This window comes from Antechinus flavipes, chromosome 4 (genome assembly GCF_016432865.1).
Source record: "Antechinus flavipes isolate AdamAnt ecotype Samford, QLD, Australia chromosome 4, AdamAnt_v2, whole genome shotgun sequence".
Lineage (NCBI taxonomy): Eukaryota > Metazoa > Chordata > Mammalia > Dasyuromorphia > Dasyuridae > Antechinus > Antechinus flavipes.
Window position 1 is genome coordinate 427,871,974 of NC_067401.1, and position 15,409 is coordinate 427,887,382.

A 15,409-nucleotide genomic window follows, 5' to 3' on the forward strand; every position below is an offset into this window, starting at 1 on the left:
GGAGCAAAGCTTTAACTAAATGTGTGGTGAATAGGGTTAAATAATAGGTCAAATTTAATTACTGCAAATTAGTGATAATTTAGTACTGAGCTAAAAATATCAGCTGCTTAAGTGAAGGGGATAGGGCAAGTTTTTCAAAAAATTGTTTTAGTGTACTATCATCTCACAATAGCAACTGATAAGTGAGCCAGAAAAGCCAGAAAGGTAAGTTGTGTTGAGACCCACACTGTCTTGAATGAGAAGATGGTCCCATCATGGTCTGGGAAGACCATTTCATACATGGAGAATGGTGATCAGGTCTAGGTGCTGCTGACTTGAAGAAGCAGTGAATAAAAGTCTGAATCAAACTAATTCTATATGTTTATAAAACCAAAAAATTTTATAACTTAAGTTCAGGTCCCACTGTAAAATGTTGTTATTATTATTATCAAGTCATTCAAACATGTCTGTCTCTTTGGAACCCCATGGTTCCTTGCATCCCAGGTCCTTCTACTCTCTACTCATGTCCCGAAGTCTTTCTAAAGTATGTATACAAGGAGCAGCAGTTAGGCTAAGATGGTCTGGAATTCAGAATACGGGAAAATAAGTTGTGATGAATCTGGAGAAGTAAGAGGAGGGAGTCATATCGAAAGGGACTTTTAAAGAAACAAAGGAAAAATATTTTAGAAACAAACAGGAGCCTCTGAAGCTACTTGAGCTTAGGAAAGCTATGGTGAAGATTGTTAGCAACTTAACTATCTATCCACCTCATCCTCTGTCATCACCTTTTACTTTTGCCTTCAATCGTTCCCAACATCAAGGCTGGGAACACCACACTTCAAAAAACAGAAGGTTATCCTTAAGCAGCATGAACGTTTTGCTCAATACAAACTGGACAACACATCACTACTGGCTAAAAACTGCTTAGCACCTACAGAATTCTAGTTACATAGAATCTTATAGATAGAATTGCACACCAGAAGCTTACTGTCTTTCATAAACTAAGTCAACAAACATTTATTAAGGACCTTCTATGTGCTAGGCACTGTGCTAAATACTGAAAGATACATTACTAGTAACTTCAGGTCTGTGAGGCACTTGGCAATTGTTTCCTTTTTCTGTTTTCAGAAATTCTCTTCACTACATGGGTCTCCATCCATGAGAACATGTGTTTGTACTCCTTGCAATTGCATCCTTCTCCTATTGAGCAGAGATGCTCTTCACCACGTGGTTCTTCACCCATGAGATCATATGTTCTTGCTCCTTGCAATTGTTTTCTTTTCCTGTTGAGCAGAGATGCTCTTTACCACATTGTTCTCCACCCATGAGATCATGCATACTTGCTCCTTGCAATTGTCTCCTTTTCCTCTTGAGCAGAAATGGTCTTCACCACATGGTTCTCCACTTATGAACTCATGCATTCTTGCTCCTTGCTATTGTTTCCTTTTCCTGTTGATCAGAGATGCTCTACATCACGTGGTTCTCCACCTATAAGATCATACGTTCTTGATCTTTGCATCACATGTTCTGCTTTGAGATATGGTAGTCCAGGTGGTTCTTCAGATCTATGCATGTATTGTGCACTCTCTCACAGTAAGAGATTTCTAATGTCATGAAAATATTGCTCCCCTGGTCATTAAAAAGGTAGTGATGCTTAGCAACGAGAGCTTGCTGTTTCTTTTCCAAGTCAATTGCATCTTGGATATTTTTTATGGAGGCCTTTTAAGCCCTTCTGCCTCAGCCATCTGGTCCTCTCTGAGTTCATCAGCAAAAGCTGCTATAGAGGCACCATATTTTTTAAATATATAGATGAAGAGCCTCAATGTTGACATGGCAGCAGATGTATCAGCAATTATAACACAGATTTCCTTGGAGAGAAAATACAGGATATGTCCTGTGCCCAATATGTAAGGACCTGTAACTCCAGTTTCAGGATACATAAACTAAAAGAACTCTTCAGAAATCAATCCATGACAAACTTTCCCTCCTTGTCAGGAAGAGGAGGCAAAGGAGTCAGATGGAGGGAAGCTGTGTGAAAAATTCTGGTTACCTGAAGCTCCCCTGGAGCATCTGAGTGGGGTTCTTGAGCACTAGAGCAAGAGCACTGGCAGTATGCCAAGTCAGCCAGGACAGTCTGTTGTGTCAGGATCTGTTGAGTTGCCTCTTTAGCACGAATACAGAGAATTAGATAGATAGATAGATAGATAGATAGATAGATAGATAGATAGATAGATACAGATAATATAATCAGATAAATATAGAGAAAGGTAAAAATCATCCCTAATAATCCAAAGAGAAAACAAAATACATTAATTATGCACAAGATATACATGTATCATATGTAAAGTACTTTGTAATATATACAAATAAATATACATATATCTTATTTGTATATAGTTGATTGAATGTTTTTATATTCATATAGGTACATCTACTTATGCACATATTCATGTGTTGTTTTTGTTCATCCGTCATTCTTGAATAGGACCGATAACATCATGAAGATAATGTGAGAATAAAATGGAAATAATTAACAGAGAGCAGACACTAACATTAAGGACACAAGTAAAAGAATTCTTGCAAAAAACAGGGGGCAGAAATGAGGGAGACATTGAACTCCAACAATGGCAATACTTGGAATCTGGGAAATAGAAAGAAGGCGTGAGTCACCACTGGATTTGAATTATAGAATATGTGAAACAGGGGAAGAAGCAGAGGAAGAAGACTAGAAAAGTAGTAAAGGGGGCAGCTAGGTGACGCAATGGATAGACCACAATCCTGAAGTCAAGAGGACCTGAGTTTGAATTTGGCCTCAGACTCTTAACACTTCCTAGCTATGTGATCCTGGACAGGTCACTTAATCCCAATTGCCTCAGGCAAAAAAAGAAAGAAGGAAAGTAGTAAAGGACCAGATAACAAAGAACTTTACATATCAAATAGCATTTTATATTTGACCCTTAAGGAACTGGGAGACAATATAAATATGGTGTCTCACTTGAGCCTCATAAGAACTCCAGAGCTACCATCCTTTCACAAATAAGAACATTGACACCCAGAAGGTTTGAATGACCTTGTCAGGGTTACCCTGCTAGTAAGTACCCTGCTCAAAGGTGAGATGAAAACCCAGTTTTTCCTGACTGTGAGACTAGCACTTGACTCAATTGGGCCATGGTCCTTCAAAAAAAAAACCCATAGATTTATGAAATTTCATTCCTACCCCCTCCTCCTTTGCACTAATATCATTTTGAATTTTGAATTCATTGTTTAGATACAGCTAAAGAATTTAAGGACATAATAGCTCTAAGACCTTCATATTACTAGCACTTAGCACAATGCCTGACATATAACCTGTAGTTAATAAATGTTTATGGAATGCATGAATGACAAATAACTATCCCCTCAATCTAAATTTCCTTGTATGTAAAATTCAAGTTGATCCAAGACTTTATTGAGAGCTAATGATGTACTAGGCACTGATCTACTGATAACACAAGGAAGGAAAACAGTCTCTTCCCTCAAGTAGCTTACATTCTACTGGGATAATAAAATATTTAATGTAATAATAGATAATCATCTAGAAAGCACAGTAGGTAGAGTGCTGGACCTGAAGTCGGGAAGATACATCTTTCTGAATTCAAATGTAGCCTCAGACACTTACTGTTTGATCCTGGGTAAATCACTTAATCTAGTTTGTCTTAATTTTCTCATTTGTAAAATGAGCTAAAGAAGAAAATGGTAAACCTTCACATATTTGCCAAGAAAATCCCAAATGGGGTCATGAAGAGTTAGACCCAAGTGATATGACTGAACAATAACAATAAAACATTCATATATGCTTTAAGGTTTGCAAAGCACTTTATCTCATTTCACCCTGAGATGGTAGGGATGAAGAAACTGATATGAGAAGTTAAGTGACTTGCCCAGGATTACAGAGCTAGAGTACTATGGTAAGATTTGATTTTAGGTCTTCCCAAACTTTAGCACTTTATATACTGCACCATCGGGTTTCTCCTTAAATAATAACCTATTTTCCAGGGATGTTGGGGATAACATGAGACAATATGTGTAAAATGCTTTTGAAGACTGTAAGCTATTGTTGCTATTGTTGTTAGTATTGTTATTCTATTCTACAAGAAGCAACACTGTATTGTTTTTCAGCATCAGATCAGTTTATTCTCCTAACAAGCAAATTAATTGACTGGGACATAAACATGGAAAAGAAGTAACAACAATGATTAAATAATTACTGCAAATTAAGATTTGCCTGGTTATCTCTTGTAGACCTCTAGCATTATTGCGACTGATTAACAATTGTTAAGAGATTGCATGTACTTCTGTTGTTAAATCATCTTGTTGACATACTGAGCTTGCAACCCACTAAACTGTATCTCTTTTAGGTGACCTATTTAATCATGACTCTCCTATTTTTTTCTTATGAAATTTATTATTTTTTCCCAATCTTAGTGTAGATTGTTAACCAGTGGGTTGGGAATCAGTGCAAGGAGAAACAGAATCATTGTTTGGGTATATAATTGCCCCCTCAAGAATAGAAAAGGGAAATGGACAAAAAATTCGGAAAGTATCATGAGCCTGAAACAAAAGCATGATTTTTAAGGAATTTTATTGTCTAAACAATCAATCAATCAATAAATTGCCTACTATGTTCCAGGTACACTAAATGCTGGGAATGCAAAAAAAAAAAAAAGAAAGAAAAATTAATCAGTCCTTACTCTCAAGAAGCTTATATTCTATCAGGAAACAATATTAAATAAATAGCTATATGCAAAATGCACACAAAAATGCAGCATAACTTTTAGGAGAAAGACATTAGCAGTTTGGGATCTCAGGAGGAGCTGCTATAGAAGCAGTATTACTATACTTGAGGAAAATTTTGAAGAAAAATAATGGATTCTTAGAGATGGAAGTTCATGAATTCTGAGCATAAGGAACAATCATTATAAGGAAATGGAAGCTGAATAACATTTATCAGGAACAACATGGAAGTCAGTATGGCTAGAGCATAAAGTACAGTGAGAGAAATAATGAATAATAAAGTTAAAAAAGATAAACTGGGACCAGGTTATGGCAAAGTGCTGAAATTGTCTTTATCAAGAGTGAAGAAACTAATTTAAAATTCTTAGAATATTTCAAGGATAGTTTCATTCTCCAAAGGACCGACGAAATAATGAAGGAGACCACTATTAAATACTACTTTATGATTACTTAAATCCATGAACAAAATGAAAACAATTTCAAGCAGGAAGGGGAAAAGGAGAACTGGTTTATCAATTATTTGGAGAAAGAAGCTTTTGGCATGTTTTACAAATTTCTAATGGGACAATGTTAAAAGATATAGAGAATATGTTGTATGACAGAATTAAGATACAAAAAAGCCTCAACAGGCTAATGTGATGGACTACACTCCCTGAACTGAAATTTAATAGAGATAAATGTAAAGTTCTACACTAAGAATGAAAAAAAATCAATTTCACAAGAATAAAATAGGAAAGTTATGGTTAAATAGAAGGACCTCTAAAAGAGATATAGGAGTTTAATGGACTGAAGGCTCAGTATGTCAACAATGTGATTTAGCATCAGAAGCAACACATATTAATACAAACCACAATGTGATCTTTAGTTGTATTGAGATCCATGATGTCCAGCACATAGTAAGTGATAGATTTGTTTTATTTTGCTCTGGTTAGACTGAATCTGGAACATAATTAGAAGTAATTATAATTATAATAGCACTTCTATAGTGCCCATTATACATCAAGCACTGTGCTAAACACTTTACAAGTTTTATCTTATTTGATCCTAAAAACAACTCAGAAAGATAGGTACTATTATTATTATTATTATTATTATTATTATTATTATTATTATCCTCATTTTACAGTTGAAACTGAGGCAAACAGGTTAACTGACTTGTCCAATCAGGCAGGTAGTAAGTTTTTGCAACTGCATTTCATCTTAGCTTTTCCTGAGCATTTGATCCATGGTGCCACTTAGCCTCAGGAATATTGTGTGCAATTCTGGATGACACATTTTAGGAAGAACATTGACAAGTTAGAGATGGTCTAAAAGAGGATGACCAAAATGATTAATGGCTTCACAGGGGGCCATTTCATGTAAACTTTGCTTAAAGAAACTGCTTCACCTTGAGAATAATAGTTGGAATTATATAATAATTCTTTCAGTATTCAAGAGACTACCAAATGGAAGAGGGATTACTAATGTGTTTGGTGTCAGAAAACAGAAGCAGAAGCAACATGTGGAAGCCACAGAAAGGTTGGTATAAGGAAAAACTTCCTAAATGAAATAGGTTGTCATAAGAAGCGGCGGAAAAGTTCCATTTCACTAAAGATCTACAACTAAAAGCTAAATGATTATTTATTTAAGATGTTGTAGAGAGAATTTCAGGTCAAAGGCAGTTTACAGTGGATAGTCTCAAAGTTTCATCATATTCTAAGATTCTGTAAAAATTCTAACATTGTTTCTGGCAAAATTATTCATGGGTTTTTTAATTCTTTTGTCTTTGGATGCTTTTTATTCAGTCAGTCAGTAAATATTCATTAATGAGCACAAGCCTTTGGATTTTCTAGAATCAGCTAAGAATCAATGACTCATAGACTACACCTAGTATCTCAATACTGGACATACTTTGAGATAACCTGAGATGAGAACTCAGTTATTCAGACACCGCCAAGAGTCAGGATCAGCAAGAGATAAAAGGATCACAGGAAATCCCTTTCTTCTAAGTTCCTCTATTGCTTCTCTGTTGCTAAATGTCTTCATTTTTGTACCTTCTAGAATCTGGTATTGAGTAGATTTCCACATATACACACAAAGATATTGTGTTGACCTTTGTACAAATTGAAGAATCACAGAATTTTGAAATGAAAGCAATATTGGCCATCAATTAGCCCTTCCTCCTAAAGAAACTAGGGTCCACAAAGATAAAATAACTTGGCCACAATCACCTATGTAGTATGCATGAAGGAGAGCTAGTCCCTAGATATCCTGATAAAGATTAGTCAGTCCTTTCTCCCATTCTCTCCAATGCCAATGATCTCAAATCTTCGAGAAATAAAAAATAATCATGTTCAGAGACTTGTTGAGAATCTTGATGATCATCATAGGATGTTCTCCTTGTAGATGTCTGACCAGACAACTTCATATTTATTTACCTCAATGTGAGAAATCCCTTCAGAAACAGATCACTAAATATCATGCCCTCTGGGAAAGATGACTGGAATTCCTTTGTTATTGCAGGACCTAATAGGAAAACAGTAACAAAAGAAATTTACATTTGGTTTATAATTCCTCAGCTGAAGCTTTCTCTTTCCCATTTTCCAGGTTTATGGCTTTCTATATTTATGTTATTTATTTCTTTTTTCCTCCAATTTGCAGCAATTCTTCGTAAGGGAATATAATGGCCCTTCTCTCTTTCCATCCTCCTCTTTCATTAAGCTCCTTTTCTTTCAGTTATGTCTCAGAATTTCCCTTAAACCCCTTTTTTCCTCACCTTGCTTTTCTCCTCTCATAATTGCTTTATTTATCTCTTCTTCCTTACCTCCCACAATCCTGTGACAAATCCATTTGAAAATAACTCTGGTGAATCATCTCCCCAGAAATATTGCATTCCATTTACATGTACCTTTCTCCAACAGACATTGAGAGGTTAACAGAAATACAGATTCTTTCTAGTGTCCATCCTTAAACAATATAGATTATTATAAGATCAGAGAATTCTTTGGTCTATGGCTTCAATTACCTGAAGTGACTCTCTAAAAAGAAGCCAGTTATCTACTTTGTAAATTATCCAATCTCCTCAATCTTCTTGTGCTCTCCTTTTCCCATTAATAGTAATGATAACAACAATAACAATAATAATAAGTAGAGATTTATTTCACTTTAAGGTTTGCAAAAAACTTAACACATCTCATTTGATTCTACCAGGAACTCCTAAAGCAAGCCTTTTATTATCCTTATTCTACTGATGAGGAAATAGAGTCCAAAAGAAGCTAAATTACTTACCCACATTAGTATAATTAGGAAGTACTTATGGCAGGATTTGAACTCAGGTCTTCTTGATTTTGTACCCAATGCTACACAGAGTGCCCCACAGAGGGTGGACAAAGGAAATAATGATGAAATTCCAACCTCAATCACATGTTTGTTATTCCAGCTAACTAAAATTGGATAGGAGGAGACTGAAAACATCACCCAAGAGACACTAATGCATTGTTGGTAGAGTTGTGAAATGATCTAACCATTCTGGAGCGCAACCTGCAACTATGGCCCAAGAGCTATAAAACTGTGCATACCTTTTGACCCAGCAGTGCCATTACTGAGTCTATATGGTAAGGAAATCATAAAGGAGTGAAAAGGGCCTGCATATGCAAAAATGTTTGTAGCAGCTCTTCTTGTGGTAGCAAAGAATTGGAAAATGAATGGATGGTCATCAATTGGGGAATGGCTGAACAAGTTGTGGTACATGAAGGTAATGGAATACTATATAAAACATGGTGAACAATCTTTCTATAAAAGTCTAGAAAGACTGACATGAACTTATGCTGGGCCAAACAACAGAACCAGGAATACATTGTACAATAACAGCAAGAATGTATGATGATCAACTATGAAGGACTTGGTTTTTCCAATGATTCAAGCTCTCCCAGTAGACTTTGGACAGAACATGCCACCTGCATCCAGAAATATAACTAAGGAGGCTGAATGTAAATTAACCCATTCTATGTTTACTTCCTTTTTTCTGTTTTTTATCTCTCCCATGGTTTTTCCCTTTTGCTCTGATTTTTCTCATAATTCATAAAACAATGTGTATTAAAATAAACTAAAAAAAAAAAAAAAAGGAAACCTCACCCAAGAGTATGAATGGGCATTGTTTGTTATTGTTTGTTATGCGCTGTTGTTATTTATTGATGTATCTCAAAGTGACTGCTCTCTCCATTTATCCTATTTCCTCTGGATTGTAAACCAGAATTATGGCAACCTTAGAATGAGTTCTCTCAGAATGCCAGCTCAGCTGAGAAGTAATGAGTATGACACAGCAGTTTCTCTTAAAGTGATTTTCTCACAGTCTGTCCTCATCAACTTTCATCCAAGAAAATAGCTATTCACCTTAAAGGTCTGCTAAATATGTAGGCAAAGCTGTTTGTTCCATGCTGAGAAAGGGATGGAAAGCTACAGGCAGGAGGTCAGACATTAGGGATGAGTTGGAGATGGGGTTAAAAGCCTGTGAGAAGGGGAGGCAAAGAACCCAGAGGAAAATTAAATATCACCAGGTCTGAATCTTTCACTTTATTTAAGGTTTTTTTTTTCTGTTGTTGGTTGTTCTTTTTGGAAGTTGTTATTGTTGTTTGCTTTAATATTAAAACTGGTGTTCCACCTAGAGTAGGTATCATATATGTTTATAAGTGTTCTCAGTGCCCATCACCATCGTCCAAATAGTATTCCAGCCATAGAAAAGCACTTTTGTGGCATTCCACAATACAAATGGGACTTTTGTTGCCTCCCGGTCCTTCCTTGAGTCAAAGATGACAAAAAAAAATGTGTCGATTGGTCACTGGAGAATTTTGTACTTTCAGAAGATACTGAGGAAGAGCCACAATGGATATTTATCCCTTGACTTTTGTGCCCATCCTAGAATGTTAACAAAAGATGAGGGTAAAGGCAGATTATCTTGGCTTTCAAGATTATTCTGAAGGTAGTCCCAATGTAGTCACTGTATAGTGTGTAATTCAAAGCTTTCTCCTTGATTAAAATATTGCCAGGTCAGGGCCTTTAGCACCAATAATATGCTAAATATTACTTTTTCACATTGTTCCTTCATGTTTCATTTGTAGTTATTTTTAATTATATGTATAAGTACCTTAAAAATATAATGTGTTCTATGAATGCAAGGGATTATGATTGTTAACATGGAAAAATTCTATGTTTATGGAAAAGTTTGTGATCATTCTGTCCCAGCCCATTGCAACTGAGGCATCCTTTCCCTTCAGTGTCAGACATTTATAAAGATACCTGCTCTGAAGTCCTCTGAGATTTCATCTTGTGTGTTCAACAAGTTGTGTCCAACTCTCTCACACCATTTGGGGTTTTCCTTGCCAGAGATAATGGAGCAATTTACCATTTCCTTCTCTAGCTCTTTACAGATAAGGAAACCAAGGCAAACGGGGTTAAGTGACTTACCTGGAGTCACACAGCTAATCTAAGGCCAAATTTGAATTCAGGTCCTCCTAATTCCAGTGTCAGTGCTCCATGCTCTGTTCTATCTAGCTCGCCTTGTTTAAATCCCAGTAAAATCTGAGAAGCAGTTGAGCATAGTGGGCCACACTTAAGTCAGGAAGAACTGAATTTAGGTCCTGCTTCTGATACACAGTGACTGCTCACCCTGGGCAAGTCACTCATCAGAAAAAAAGAGTGGACTTTTAAGAATTTCTAACAAAAAGACCAAAGTCAAAGAAAATTTGATCTTCAAATATAAGACAATAGAAATATCAAAAGAGAAAGATGAAAAATACATTATAAGGGACACAATAAGATTAAATTGTTTACCTTTCTAAATGGGAAGAAGGCATGGGAATGTCAATTAAGGTTGGATGATGTAAAAAAAAAAAAAAAAAAAAACACGGAGAGAAAAATAGTGAAAAAAAAAATAGTGAGAAAAAGAAATGCCCTAGGAGAAGGGGAAAAGCAAAGTAAGAATGAGGAAAATTGTTTTGCATAAAAGAGCACAGAAGAGCTTTTAAAATGGAAAGGAAAATGGTGCATGGGATGGGCAGCTTTTGAATATCACATCTAAATTGATGCAAGAGAGAAAATGATCTATATACCTCTTTCTCAGCTGTACCTGGAAACTTCAGAAAAATCTCTTTCAAAAGAAGACAACAATGAGACAATATTCCAAAATTTATGAATTAAAGCCAAAACAATACTAAGGAGAAAATTTGTTTCTAAATGCATATATCAATGAGAGAGAGAGAGAGAGAGAGAGAGAGAGAGATGGAGATTATGGCTATGTGGCTAATAAAAAAACTTTTAAAAGAACAAAATTTAAATCCCCCAATTGAACACTAAAATAAAAACCCTAAAGATCACAGGAGAAATCATAGGTTAATTTGATTTTTAAAAGTAAAGACAAAAACTTAGTATCAAAAATGAAAAGGGTGAATGTACCCACCAATGAAGATGAAATTAAAACAATTGTTAGTTTTATTGCCCAACTTACATCAGTAAAACTAACAATTAAATGAAATGTATAAATATTTACAAAAATATAAATTTCTCAAATTAGCAGAAGAGGAAATAGAATTCTAAAATAACCTTATTGTAGAAAGAAGAAATTGAACAAACAATAAATGAGCTTTCAAAGAAAAAAATTATAGCAATTTGGGCATAGTTCCAAATTATTATAAAATTATGCATGTGCTTTGACTCAGAATTACCACAATTAGGTTGGTATCCCAAGGAAATCAAAGAAAAGGGAAAAAAAACTATCTGTACAAAAATACTCATAGTAACTTTTTGTGATGACAATGATTGGAAATCAAGCATTTCACTTAAGGAATGGCTAAACAAGTTGTGGTATGTGATAGTGATGGAATATTTCTGTACTGTTAGAAATGATGAGTGGTATGGTTTCATAAAAATCTGGGAAAACTTACATGAACTGGTCCAAAGTGAAATGAGCAAACCAGGAGAACATTGTATACACTAACAGCAATGTCACAAATATGATCAACTGTGAAAGAATTAATTGGACCCAGAATGAAAAATGCTATCCATTTCGAAAGAGAAAACTGAAGAATCCTAAATACAGTTTGAAGCATACTTTTTTTTTTACTTTAAGCGGGGAAGGGTGTCTGTTTTCTTTTGCAATATGGGTAATATGGAAACATGTTTTGTTTGGCTTGACATGAATAATCAATATCAAATTGCCTTCTCAAGGAGCAGGTCAATGGGCATGAGGGAAGAGAAAAATTTGCAACTCAAAATTTTAAGAGATGATTGTTAAAATTATTTTTTACATATAATTGAGAGATATTTAGTGAAATAAAAATATATTTAAAAACAATCAAGATACTAATGTTTGTGGGGAAAAAGAAGGAAAGTATATAACAGCTATATGAAATATAACAGCTAGAATATTGTTTGTAAACAATTGTTTGACATATATTTGTATTTAGTCAACTGACTATTCCAATATTTAGTAGACATAACCCAATTCTGTCAGTGCAGAGGAATGAATTCCCACTCCAAGTCTGAAGAGCTGGGTTTAATTCCTAGTTCTTACACTGAGTAGCTATGTGACTATGAGCAAGTTACTCTATCCTAGAGGCAGATAGGAGATGTAGTGGTTAGAATACTCAGCCTAAAGTCAGGAAAATCCAAATTCAAATAATCAGACACTAGTAATTTGATCTGAGGCATATCACTAAATTTCTAGGTCTTAGTTTCCTTCTCGGTAAAATAGGGGTAATAATAGGACTTACTGCTCTGCGATGTTATGAGGATTACATGTGATAATGTCATGGTATGACTAAAATGTGACCTAAAATCTCAATGAATTAAAACAATAAACATTTTCAATGAATCATGACTAGACTCTCTTGGAAACTTATGTGGCTTAATAAACAAATCTCTAGAGGAAAAAGTCCTAGATCTGGAGTCAGAGAATTTGGGTTCAAGTCCCTGCTTTGACATCTGCCAGCTGTGTGACATTAAACATGTTATTTAATATCTTTGAGTATTTGATTCCTCATCTATAAAATGATGCTAGTAATCCTACTATATAACCTCCCTCACAGGGCTCCTCATCTGCAAAATGACATTATTGGACTGGAAAACCTTAAAGATCTTCACCATGTAAATCTATGATCCCTAAATTTAATGTCTATGATGATGGGGTGGGGGTGGGAAGAGACAGTGTACTATGGTGGGTAGAACTCTGTACTCAAAATCCCACCTTAGAAACCTAATTACTATGTGACCCTAAGTAAATCATTTAAACTCCCTGGGCCTTCATTTTCTCATTTGTGAAACAAGAGGAAAGCAAGATGGTGAAGTGATTAGAGCAGTGGATTTGAAGTAAGGTACTTGCTAAGTCACTTAATTTATGCCTTCATATCCTCATCTGTAAAATGGGGATAATACAGAACCTACCCCCCAGAGCTATTGGGAGAATCAAATGAAATGATATTTTTTAAATGATTCGCATAGTCCCTGATACAGAGTATGTTAGCTATCATCATTAGCAGGATGACATCTGGGGGAGAGGTCCTTGCAATTTTAAATCTAGAATCCATTGACATTGTCATTTTTTTCCAGCTTGCAAAATAAAAATTTTGTTATAGACTGTGGTTTTGTTTTCTCTTCTACTAGCTTGGAAAAAATGAGTTTGTTTAAGTGGCATAGGGAAAGAAAGTACAGGTAAACACTTCAGACTCTGCTTAGACAGTTTGCTAATGGGCTCTGTTCTGGATCACTAGTTGCCTTACATAACAAGGATCAGTTAAAATATATTCCCCGAAGCCATACTCACACTCTTTAAGGGATCTGGGGTAGGGAGTAGCCCCTTGAGAATCAGTTATTATTTTCTATTAGCTTAGTGAAAGGTCTCTTTTTGTCCCCTTGAAGCTACCAAGATAAGGTCAGTCCTCCAAATCTGAAGTCAGCCCAAACTGGATTTGTCAATTTCCAGCCTCCTGAGGCTAAGAAAGCCATTAATGTTAAACATCCTGTAATATAATGAGAACAAGGGAGTACATTATAAGTTGAGTGGCTAAGTACAAATTCAATTTAAAACATTGTTTTTCAATGCAAATCATGCTCATAATCAAGAAGTTTCCAAGTTAATTAAAAAAAAAAACCTTTTTATGATTAGAATTTTAGCAATGGCATTCACTGTTCTTGAACATGACTTACCTTTCATCTGAGGACTTTGCTCCTGCCATCCTATGCACCTGGAATTCACACCTACCTACTTTCCTGTTAAAAGCCTGCTGTTTCATTAAGGCCTAGTGTAGATTCTATCTTTTCCTTTAAGTCCTGATTTCATCCTTCCTATACCCTATCACCAAGGGATTCATTTCTGATGACAAATAGACCTAGATTCAAGTCCCACCATTGACATATTATGTGACTCCAGACAAGTCAACTTATTCCAACAAGTTTTCTAAGATTTTAAGTTACAAGAAAAATGATAATATTATTGGTAGAGGGAACCAAATAGTTCCCTCTACCAATAAAATCAAAAGTTAGCTGCCTATCCAGATGATCATATGCCCCTTTTAAAAGTAATTAGCTCTGACTGATAAGGAAAGGGAAAAGCTCCAGTGTGAGCTTATAAACAATAGGATTATAAAACTTCCAACCTCTCAAAGTTACTCCTTCCTACAGAGAATACTAAAAAGAATAGTAGTTAGTAACTTCTACCTAAAAACAATCAACCAATTCAAGTTGGAGTTGGAAAAATACTCCTAGAAAGGTGCTACAAAATGATTCTCAAATACAAAGAGTTTTGCTCATTGCTAGGGTAGAAAGAAAAATATATTTGGAGTCAAAGGATCTAATTCCAAAGCCAATATCTAGTTCTTATTAGCTCTATGACCCTGGGAAAGCCTCAAAATCTTAGTTTTCTCATCTGTGAAATGGAGAGAGATCATAAATCTATACTTCACAGAGGTATTGTGATGTTCATTTGATATAGTGGCTTTAGAGCATGATAGAACACTAACATAGACTGTTACTATGATGGTTTGTGTTAAAGAGCTAGGGTTAAGAAATAGTATCAAATGTAAAACTGTAAAGGTGGAATTGGTGACCATACAGAGCAAGAATGAGCAATTAAAAATGCACAACCTAAATGATATTAAAGACAAATGTTTTTTTTTTAAATTTAAAGGCTTTTTAAAAGGCCTAGAGGAAGGCCCTAGCATACCCTTTCTCTCGAGGATCCAAGGGAATTATGTGGCATAATGTGCAAAAAAATAATAAAATCAATTTGGAATTATATTGAAAGGGATATAAAACTATGTGTGTCCTTTGACCCAACAATACCATCACTAAATCTGTATCCCTAAGAGGATTTTAAAAAATGAAAAAAGGAAAAGGACATATGGGTGCAAAAATATTTATAGCAGCTCTTTTTCTGGTAACAAAAAATTAGAAATTGAAGGGATGTTCATCAATTGGAAAAAGTCTGAACAAATGTCTGAATGTAACAAATATTCTTATGCTATAAGAAATGATGAGTAGTGATGGGGGAACCCTGAAACTGTCATCTCTGACTTTGGTGGGGAAGCCATGGGATGAACTCTGAGAAACCCTCCTCTGGGAAAGGCCCTCCTCAGAGAATCATTCTGTTATCTTAGTAACAATTAGCTGCAAGTTCTATTGAGGTAAA

The 15,409-nt window shown here is 35.2% G+C and overlaps 1 pseudogene; it reads right to left on the minus strand.

The window, feature by feature from the left end:
• Nucleotides 1-779: 779 nt before the first annotated feature.
• On the minus strand, nt 780-2,454 carry LOC127561618 (ATP synthase F(0) complex subunit B1, mitochondrial-like; annotated as a pseudogene).
• Between the last annotated feature and the right edge of the window lie 12,955 nt (nt 2,455-15,409).